The sequence below is a fragment of the Octodon degus genome, unplaced genomic scaffold (assembly GCF_000260255.1).
Source record: "Octodon degus isolate 3935 unplaced genomic scaffold, OctDeg1.0 scaffold00103, whole genome shotgun sequence".
NCBI lineage: Eukaryota > Metazoa > Chordata > Mammalia > Rodentia > Octodontidae > Octodon > Octodon degus.
Genome location: NW_004524679.1, coordinates 253,323 through 263,757, shown reverse-complemented (window position 1 = coordinate 263,757; position 10,435 = coordinate 253,323). Strand labels below are relative to the sequence as shown.

General features: G+C 40.5%; 2 pseudogenes; one reads left to right on the top strand and one right to left on the bottom strand.

Annotated features, from left to right (window-relative positions):
* Positions 1 to 7,292: 7,292 nt before the first annotated feature.
* On the bottom strand, positions 7,293 to 8,648 carry LOC101570050 (annotated as a pseudogene).
* Positions 8,649 to 9,273: 625 nt separating this feature from the next.
* On the top strand, positions 9,274 to 9,776 carry LOC101582341 (annotated as a pseudogene).
* Positions 9,777 to 10,435: the final 659 nt, after the last annotated feature.

Sequence of the window (10,435 nt, the reverse complement as noted above, 5' to 3'; positions counted from 1 at the left end):
AAAAAAAAAAAAAAGAAAAAAAGAAAAAAAAAGAAAGAAAACCAACAGACAAGAAAACACAAAAACTACATAAACACATAGAAATAAAAAATAATGTGAAATAGTGTTTAATAACCATTTCCTAAAATCTAAACCATATATATAGTCAGCTACTACAATGTGAGTCAAAAATTATTTGTGTATTATATGATAAGTTATAAATAAACTGAACACAAGATAGATTCAAATTAGAAGATTCTGAATTCAATTTTTATGGACAACTACAGCATCTTCAGCAGTGCCTAGGAATCTCTTACATATATGGTAGCAACTGCAGCAGTGGAGTAAAACCCTAACACCAACATCTGCCCTAAAAATGTCATGAATTTTAGGTATTTCTTGAGTGTGATGGAGGTTCTTTCAAAATGTAAACAAACAAGAACAATTTGACATTCAGGAGGGCAAAGCAGAGAACAGAGATTAAGAGTAGGAAAAATGCCAGGCTTTTTAAAAAAAACATGTTTGTTTAAAAAATGCTGTGCATTTCCAGGCTTTAGAGAAGCAGAACTCTAAAGATGATATACTTTATTGGCTTTAATGGTTCCTGGAGTTGGATCTTCAATTTAATAAAACTTAAAAGAGCCATAGTCTCTCCTAATAAAATGGGAAATGCTGATAGATTTTGGTGTGAACATTTTAAAGTAGATGCATTTCATTATGCTAATTCACCACTTATGAAATGGAAGAAATTTTGTGACTCCAGATATGATATTTTGGGCCAAATGAAAAATATGATGTGGCTAGTTGCTCTTAGAATTTCTGGACAAACTAGTGAAAGAAAATAATTAGCTCAAAACATGCCTAGGAAATCTAAGGCCTTCTACCTGAGAAAAAATTAATAAGGTGAAAATGCTCAAAGATTCACACTCTCAGGTCTAGACATACATAAATATTCTAAGAGTTTCTAAGTGTGTCCTGAAGGGAAATCTCTCATTTAGCTTCAGGGTTGAGATTACATAAATCCAAACACAGGCACTTACTATTTTATTGACAGAAATATGACATAAAATTAATGTTTAGTCTTGAGGAGTATCTAAGCTGTTATGTTGAGCTGTGGGGGACTCAGGTCAACAATTTCTGACATTGCCAGTCAAGCGGAAGACCCAATACTATTATGAACTACTGAATTCTTTTAGATTATTTTGCTTAGTTAACACACCTACAATATTCAAATAACGGAACTTAACAAAAAAAAGGTATAAAGATGAATGTCCATTTTGTATCTGTGTATTCAAAGTGGTTAGGATAGATATACAGTTACATTCTCTTAATGAATAGAGTGATTTGTTCTAATGGTGTTTGTAAATAGGATATCATGTCTGCATCTTGTACAGCAATTAACCACTGGGAGGAATGTATGCAATGTGTTAATTATTGAAACTGTCCTACCAATCTGATTTGAAACTGTCTCATTGCTATTTGTTTATCAATAAAATTATGGAAAGAAAATAAAAAGCTCCCTCTTGTTCTGTAAAAAAATAAAATAAAATAAATAAATAAATGTAAGCATGCTGATTATGAGAGAATAGGATCCTGGAGAGTGGAATAGACATGTTTGGAAGATCCTGATGAGGCTGAAGATGTTTTAAGTTCCTCCTCAGCTTTAAAGAGATTATTTTTCCAGAGGAAAAGATTTATTCAACCACTGTGGCTGAGGTACCCCTAGTGCATCACCTGTGGTGTTGACCTCTCCTAGTATACCAGAAGAAACTAATCTTGCTGACTCTCCTCAGGAACCAACTTCACCACCCACATTTGCCTTTAGGTCTAAAACCAGGCTCAAATCAGAAATCTCCTAACACTGAAGGATACAGTGTGACTCATGAAGAGGACCACCATTCTCACAATGAATTCACATTTTATAACTCTTATATGGAGAAGACTGATGAGCAACTATGGAAGTGGATTTTATGGGTGTGCAATAATGGTAGCAAAACCATACACTTGTATCATACTGAGTGTCAGTATGGGCCTATTGTAGCACCCAGAGTAAATGATGTTAATAGTTTATTTGGCTAATTGGCAGAAGTATGGATCAAAAGATGGCCTACTGTGAATGAATTAGAGATACTTGATATTCTATGGTTTACTGTTGATGAGAGGATGCAAAGGCTCAATATGGGAATGCTGAAGTAGATTGTCTTGTTAAATCTAATTCTCCACACTAGAATGATCCAGAAAATGTACCTATTCTAGCACCTTGAGAAACAGACTCATGGGGGAAGATTCATAAGATGAATTCTGGCATCCCCAATGAGCTCCTTCATTGCTCTTCCACGTGTGCCAGACCTTGCAGTGAAGATTTCTGTTCCTCAATTGGAAAGCTTAAGATCATAGGACTTAATTGGTTCTCAGAGTGATAAGGGTTAACTGGCAGCAGTTAATTGCCAAAGACAAGGTGTATGTACTTACAAATAGTAAAAGTAGAACAATGAGCAGAATGCTGACCTATGACATTGACTGATTAGCTATGTTTCTGAAAGTAAAATAGAAAATAAGCTCAAATCTACATGGAAATAAAATAGAAAATAAGCTACAAGTCTGCTATAGAAAATTTATAGATTTGTATAACTAAAACTATTTCGAAATCTACTTCAAATCATAGCAACAGAGACTCATAGCCCCTCAAAACACTTCCAGGATTTGAGGCAGTTTACAGACCTGGTCCCTTTGAATGAAAGGGATTCTGGGTCCCCTTGAGAAAAGACCCACCAAATATTTGTATGTTGAGTTTTCCATCTTTCCTCAAATGAACCAAAGGCCACCAGTGTAAATGTACATTGGAGAACAGGAAATTATCATATATTTCAGGGACTAATTGACACTGGTTTTGAACTAACACTGATTCCAGGTGGTCCAAAATGTCATTGTAGCTATCCAAGAAATGTAAGCGCCCATGAAAATCAGGTAATCAATGGAGCTTTAGCAAATATCTGACTCACAGTGAGTGCAGTATTTCCTCGAACCCCTACTGTAATTATTTTCCCTGTTTTACAGTGCATAATTGTGATAGTTAAACTTAGTACTTGAAAGAATCCTCATATTAGTTCTTTAATTTGTAGTGTGAGGATATTATGGTTAGAAATGCCAAATGGAAGCAATTAAAATTATTTAGTAAAACAGTAAATGAAAAAAATCACATCCCTACAGAGATTGCAGAGAGCTACTATCAAGGATTTGAAGGAGCAGGGGTGGTGATTCCCACTTCTTCATTTAATTCTTTCATTTAGCCTGTGTGATAGACAGATGTGTTTTGAAGAATGACAGTGGATTACTGTAAACTGAAGTAGGTGGTGACTGTGATTGCATCTGCAGTACCAGATGTGATGTCCTTCCTTGAGCAGATTAACACAACTGATATGTCGCTCCTGATTTGCAAATGTCTTTTTCCCATTCTTCTCCATAAGGCTCATTAGAAAGTTTTCTTTCAGAAGTGGATAAATATATGAAGAAATGCTCCACATAACTAGCCATCCACGAAATGCAAATTAAAGCAACAATGAGATATCATCTCACCCCAGAAAGAATGGCTATCATAAAGAAATCACCCAACAACAAGTGTTGGAGAGGCTGTGGGGAAAAAGGAACCTTTCTCCACTGCTGGTGGGAATGTAGACTGGTGCAACCATTATGGAAATCAGTATGGAGACTCCTTAGAAAAGTTGGTCTGGAAATCCCCTTTAAGCCAGCTATTCCTCTACTGAGAATTTTCCCAGAAGATCTGAAAACATCATATCATAGGGATATATGTGTGCCTATGTTTATAGCAGCACAATTTGTGATAGCCAAATCTTGGCAACAACCAAGATGCCCATCACCTGAGGAATGTTTGAAAAAGGTGGTATTTTTACACAATGGAGTATTATTCAGCTATTAAGAATGATAAACTGCAAGCCTTTATATTGAAGTGGATGCCACTTGAACATATACTCATAAGTGAAATAAACCAGACACACATGTGTAAATATCGTATAATTTCCCTACTATAAGAACTCAAAAGAAAAAATACAAATAGAAAGGTATAATACAAGTAAAAGGAAAGCAGGAACTCGAGGACTAATTAAGAGAGGGAAAGAAGAAGAGCTAGGTAACATGACATTGACAAGCCATACAGTTATATGTAGAAGATGGGCAAGGCAATGATCCTGAGACTCTTCAGAAGATTTTTGAATCTAGCAGTTAATTGGAAAGATTCTCATTCTGACTAACTATGTATACTGATACTTGTGAACTAAGCCACTGCACTGAGGATGGTAATCTGTAATAGTAGGTTCATGCTTGGAGTGCCTGTCATTCTGGTCTTCTGAATATGGGCTGCTTGTCATGACGTGGCAGTTGCTGCTGTGTTGTCTCTCAGGGACATGATTGTTTAAAAAGAAGGGGGTGGTGAATGAAGGCAGGAGACATGAAAAGGAATATTGTGGGACTGTCCTGCAACAAGGTTGTATATAGTTAGATTTTTGGACTTATATGTGAACATAAGAATTATATAATTCTTTATGCCTATTTTAAAAAATATATTCTAATCTTTAAATGTTTTTCATCATATTCTGTAGGGACTTAAAGTTCAACATATCAATACTTGATGAAAAATACCTGTTCCATGTTATGCCTAAGATGTTTGATATTCAGACAGATAGTGAGGTTAAGCTTAACAGCCTAGGTTGTATGGTAATAACAATAAGCTTGTTTTCTGGAGGGTTAACAACCTAAGTTTGCTGACCAAAATTAGAGAAAAAGGAGGGCCACAAGGAAAGCCAACATTTTGGCCCTAGCCTTCCAAGTCAACTAAGACTCAGGACATATGAGAACTTGTACTGTAACATCATGTAACTCGGTAGTGTCCCAAATTTTATCATCAAGGAGATTATGAGGCCAAAGAGGAAAGTGATAGATGATGTAGAGTGTGCCAAAGGAGAGTCTCATGGAGAGAAAACATTCTCTCAGGCTTTCACAGGGAGCACATCGGCCAAGCAATGGCCATGACTCATCCACATGGCTGACACTGACAAAGGTTCTACAATCTGAGGTACAGAATCTCAGGGTAAATCCTGAGGGGATTTCACTGACCTTATCAGACCCAAAAGCTGCAACTCTTGTTGCACAGGTCCTGCTTTACCTTAGTCTTAACCATCCAGTAGAAAAGTATAAAAACGAAGTATAAGAAGTAAAGCCATGCTGTTATGTTGATCTGTGGGGGACTCATGTCAACAATTTCTGACATTGGCAGTAAAGCGGAAGACCCAATACTATTATGGACTACTGGACTATTTTGCTGAGTTAACACACCTATAATATTTAAATGATGGAACTAAAAAAAGGGGGATATAGATGAATGTCCATTTTGTGTCTGTGTATTCAAAGTGGTTAGGATAGATCTGTAACTACATTCTCGTAATTCAAGGATAGGGGGATTTGTCATAATAGTGTTTATAAATAGGATGTCATGTCTGCATCTTATACAACAAACAACCTCTAGAAAGGCATTATGCAATGTGTTAATTATTGGAACTCTTCTACCAATTTGATTTAAAACTGATTGCTATTTATTTCTCCTTAAAATTATGAAAAAAATGAAAAAGTAAATTATCCATGTTCCTCATGTATCACCTCTAATGAGAATACTGTACATTCTATAAAACCCCCAAAGTAAAATGCTTATATTTTATGAAAATATTGTAAACAATTTGGTAGTATTTGAAATAACAGATATTTACCTATTTGGCAACTGCTGAGTCACAGCATGTTTTGCAGCAATTTATTTCAAAACTCAATATCATTATAATATCTACAGTACTTTTTACTCAGAATGCACAGCATAAAAATGACTCTGGTCCAAAATTATTAGCTAAATAATGAGTAGTACAATTCATGTGATATGATCAACTCTATTTTTAAAAATGTAATTAATTAATTTATTTTGTATTTTAGTACAGGGTCTACAGGGTCTCCCTACTAGATCAGACTCATAGTGATCCTCCTGTGTACAGCTTCCCAAGACCTGGGATTACAGACTTGAGCCACCATGCCCAGTCTCAATTGCCTTCTCAGCGTGCCCCGCGGGCTGGCCCACATGGCACACCAGGAATTGAACCCGGGTCCCTGAGCCTGTTTGAAGGTGCTTAATCTGCTGAGCTTTTTGGTCGGCCTAATGTGATCACTTTTTTTTTTCGGTGGAATCGGGGATTGAACTCTGACCCTTGCGCTTGCCGGGGAAGCACTTATTCTACTGAGCTATCTCCAATACGATCAATTTCTGGAGCCCACAAAAAAATCCTGTAGTGTTCATATGACTCTATTGCAGTGGTGGTGACAGGCTCTAACTGGTGGGTCTGAAGAAGCTGGAGAGGCAGGGCGGCTGAGCACGGTATGAGGCGACGCCACAGGGCAGTGGTGGCAGCGGCAGCAGCAGCAGGAGAAGCAGCTGTGGCCCTAGCAGCAGCAGCAAGACCGACTCCTGGACTTACGTGCCGAGGGTGGGGCGTGGCAGCCCTGGCAACTGAGAAAAGAGGCGGTGGCTGAGGAGAGAGGCTCCTCCTGGCTCCCGCCCCGCCCTGCCCCGCCCTGCCCCGCCCCTCCCCGCCCCGGCGTTTCCTCGTTGTAATATACGTACGCATAATATACGTATATTACGTAATACACGTGCGCATTTTTGGCAATTCTGAGTGTGAGGGCGGACTTCGGCCAGGCTCACATAGCGCTCGGCCAGGCTCAGCATAGCGCTTTCGCTGGCAAGTGAGTTTGGGGTTCTATGTGACATAATTAACATTGTGTTGAAGACTCTGGACACCGAGACTGGCCTCAGAATTGAAACCCCGGATTGAACTCAGACCTCTTGCGCTTGCTATCTCCCCGGCCCCAGAAATAGGTGTTTTGAAACTGTCTCATTGCTATTTCTTTCTCAATAAAATTAATAAAAAAATAGAAAAATAAATAGCTATCCAGAAAATAGAATAAACTTGGAAATGCTGAGCAGATAGAAGTGATACATTAAATAAAACTACACTCATCTATTTTAAGGTACAAAAAAAGAAATAGCTGTCTTTTTTTTTTTTTGCTCACATTTAATTTTTTATTTTGGCTTTTTAATGCTGCACAACACAGTAGTTATTTCATTTGTCTCATTTATTTCATTTATTTTTTATTTCTGTTTGCTGCTGTTATTTTGGTTACTGAAAGTGAGAGGGAACTTTTGTGGCCTTTTTTTATAGGCTGCCTTAAACTGTCTAAATTTGGAACATGTAAGCAAGCAGAAGGGAAAAGGGGTTTCACAAAAATCACTCAGGGGAAAAGGAAAGGTTGCTTTGTTAATCATGCCCTATGGTGGGTGATTAACTGCTTGTAAATTATGTTTCACTTTTAATTAATTGTGCTTAAGGCTCTCATTAAGGTTGAAGTTCCCTTCTTAAAGCAGCTCGTACTGACGAAGGTGCATGCGCTGGATGATGTCGCGGCAGTGGTTGAACAAGGCGGATGTTCTCTGTCCACAGCACAGGTAAAGTGAGGGTAGCAATAGTGGCACCCATTTCCACTAGCAGTGCTGATTCTCAGAAACTCATCTCTAATGAAGTACTTGGCCCGGGTCACGCATGGGTCCTCTCCAGGCTCGGGAGTAGCGTCCTCAGGAGTAGTGAAGCAAGCAAATTCTGGAAAGTAGCCCTCAATCTTTGATTTCCCAGCAAGGACTTTCTCAGCGAACAGATCTTGCTTGTTGAGGAACAGAATCACAGAGATGGTGCGCAGCCATCTGTTGTTCCAGATGCTCTTGAAGAGGTTCAGAGCCTCCTGCAGGCGGTTGGTCTGGCTGTCCTCCCGGATGACCATGTTGTAGCTGCTGCTGGCCACCACAAAGATGATGGCAGTCACATCACTGAAGCATTGGATCCACTTGTGGTGTTCGTCGCACTGGCCACCCATATCGAACATGTCCAAGTTGACTTTGTCCACCTGGAACTTGGTCTCAAAAATTCCAGAGGTCGGCACACGGCAGAGAAGCAGGTCCTGGTCACTGGGCACATAGTTGGTCTGCTTGATAACATCAATCTTGTCCAGAAAGTACTGGGCATAGTCAATTAGCTGGTACTCGTTGGCGCACCCGTAGCAGGCGCAGACTGGGGCAGACTCCTTCGTCCTCCCAGAGAGCCTTGGCATGCTCGTAGAATTCAGGTGGGAAGTCAAAGTCAGGCACGTTCATCACGCTCAGAATGTAGTTCACTCCGAACTGGTTCTCAGGGTTGGCCAGCTGCCCGGGGCCACCAGGTTGCTCATGGCAGCCAATATGGTTTCAATAGCCTCCTTCAGGCTGTTTTTGATGTCCTGCACTTTGGTGGCCTTCTCACCATCGCTGTTGCTCTTTGCAGCCTGCGGGTCCTCCTCCCCGCTGCCCTTTCCATTAAACCCATTAACCTATAGGATCCTCATTTGCTTCACAACAGTGATTTTACCAGATTCTCCAGCACCCAGCAGCAGCAGGCGGTGCGTGGCCAGGTAGACCTGCTTGTTCTCCTGCAGCTGCTTCTCTATATCTTTTTGTTGGCCTCGCGCTGCGCCTTCTCCTTGCCCTGGTCCTTACCGTTTTCGAGGCAGCCCAGGGCGGCGGTGCGGCCGGGCGAGGCGGGCAGGCGGGCGGCGGGGCAAGCGGCCTCGTGAGGGCCGGGGCAGCGCCGGCTGCGGGGCACCGGGCGTCGAAGGCTCGGAACGTCTGGCGGAAGGGGGAGAGGGGAGGAGCTCTCCGTCCCTGGAGCCGAGGCCAAGGGACCAAAGGCCACCGCGGGGCCGAGGTGGAGCAGCGCAGGAGCTGCGGGAGCTGCTTTTTTTTTTTTTAATTGCAAGCATTTTCTTTTAATGACTCCAGTAAAATTAAGCATCAAGTAAACAAAAGTGGAAAACGACCTACACTTTTAACTTGTCTCAGTCACTAGTGCCTAAATGTAGTAAAGGCTGATTATATTTTGTATGTAGTTCGAGCTTTCTGGAGTCTGAAGGTATTCATCTGCAGACACTGAAGCCCAACTTGAATATGTGGATTCAAGTGGATTCTAAATACTCCTGCTTATCTTGAAGAAAAGACTCATAAAGAATAAACAAGTTGAATAGATAAAATACTGATTAATATCAAGCATTTTAGTAGTCATTTTAATGTTTTCTGCTGTGAAACATGTCAAGATTTGTTGATTTTTTCCCTTTTCCCCATTACACTCTTCACATGCGCGCTCACATGTTTAATTTGCCATAATGAACCGTCCAGCCCCTGTGGAGATCTCCTATGAGAACATGTGGTTTCTGATAACTCACAACCCTACCAATGCTACTCTCAGCAAGTTCACAAAGGAACCCAAGAAGTATGGAGTGACACCTTTGGTTTGAGTTTGTGATGCTACATATGATAAAGCTTCAGCTGAAAAAGAAGGAATCCAAGTCCTAGATTGGCCATTTGATGATGGAGCTCCACTCCCTAATCAGATAGTAGATAGTTGGTTGAACCTGTTAAAACCAAGTTTCGTGAAGAGCCAGGTTGCTGTGTTGCAGTGCATTGTGCTGCAGGACTGGGAAGAGCACCTGTGTTGGTTGCACTTGCTTTTATTGAGTGTGGAATGAAGTAGGAAGATGCAGCTCAGTTTATAAGACAAAAAAGAAGAGGAGCATGCAATTTCAAACAGCTGCTTTACTTGGAGACATACCGACCTAAAATGTGATTACATTTCAGAGATACCAGTGGGCATTGCTGTGTGCAGTAGGAGGAAACAGGGAAGAAAGCTTACTTGATTGTGGCATTTAGAAGGCACTCTTACTACCTGGAAATGTGATTCTGAAATCTTACCTGTGTCATGAAAGTAGTGATGATGGATTCAGTACTCCTCGATCACTCTCCTATGATCAGAAAAAAGCAAGCAAAAAAGGAATCCCTTCATAACAAATAAAATGTTTAAGAAGGGGGCCTGCCCCTTAGCTCAGTTCTTTAAGTGGCTGCTTCAAGAAAGCCATCAGGCTCAGGTTGCTGTGGTTCGATCCCCACGACTCAAGCCAGCCAGTCATGCCTTGAAGGCATTAGGAGCAAAAAAAAAATGTTTAAGAAAAGGAAAAGAGAAGGAGAAAAGGGATTAATTCAGTAAAGGAGGACTTTGCTCCTAATTTTGGAGTTTTAATTTCAGCCAGGATTCAATTATTTCAAAATCTCTTACCTTTTAAAATTTTTTCAAAATAGGTCTCTAAAGAAAACCAGCAAAATATTAGTCTGTGCATAACCATTTGTTTAAGGAGCACATTCTTCCGGTGTGCTTGGTACATAGATCTCCCTCTTCTCTCTCCTGTCCTCTCCCTTCCCCATACACATTGTAGAGAGAACAGAAGCCCTTGTTGCTGTAGATTTGCATGCAGTCTGGCAGCCGCCCACCTG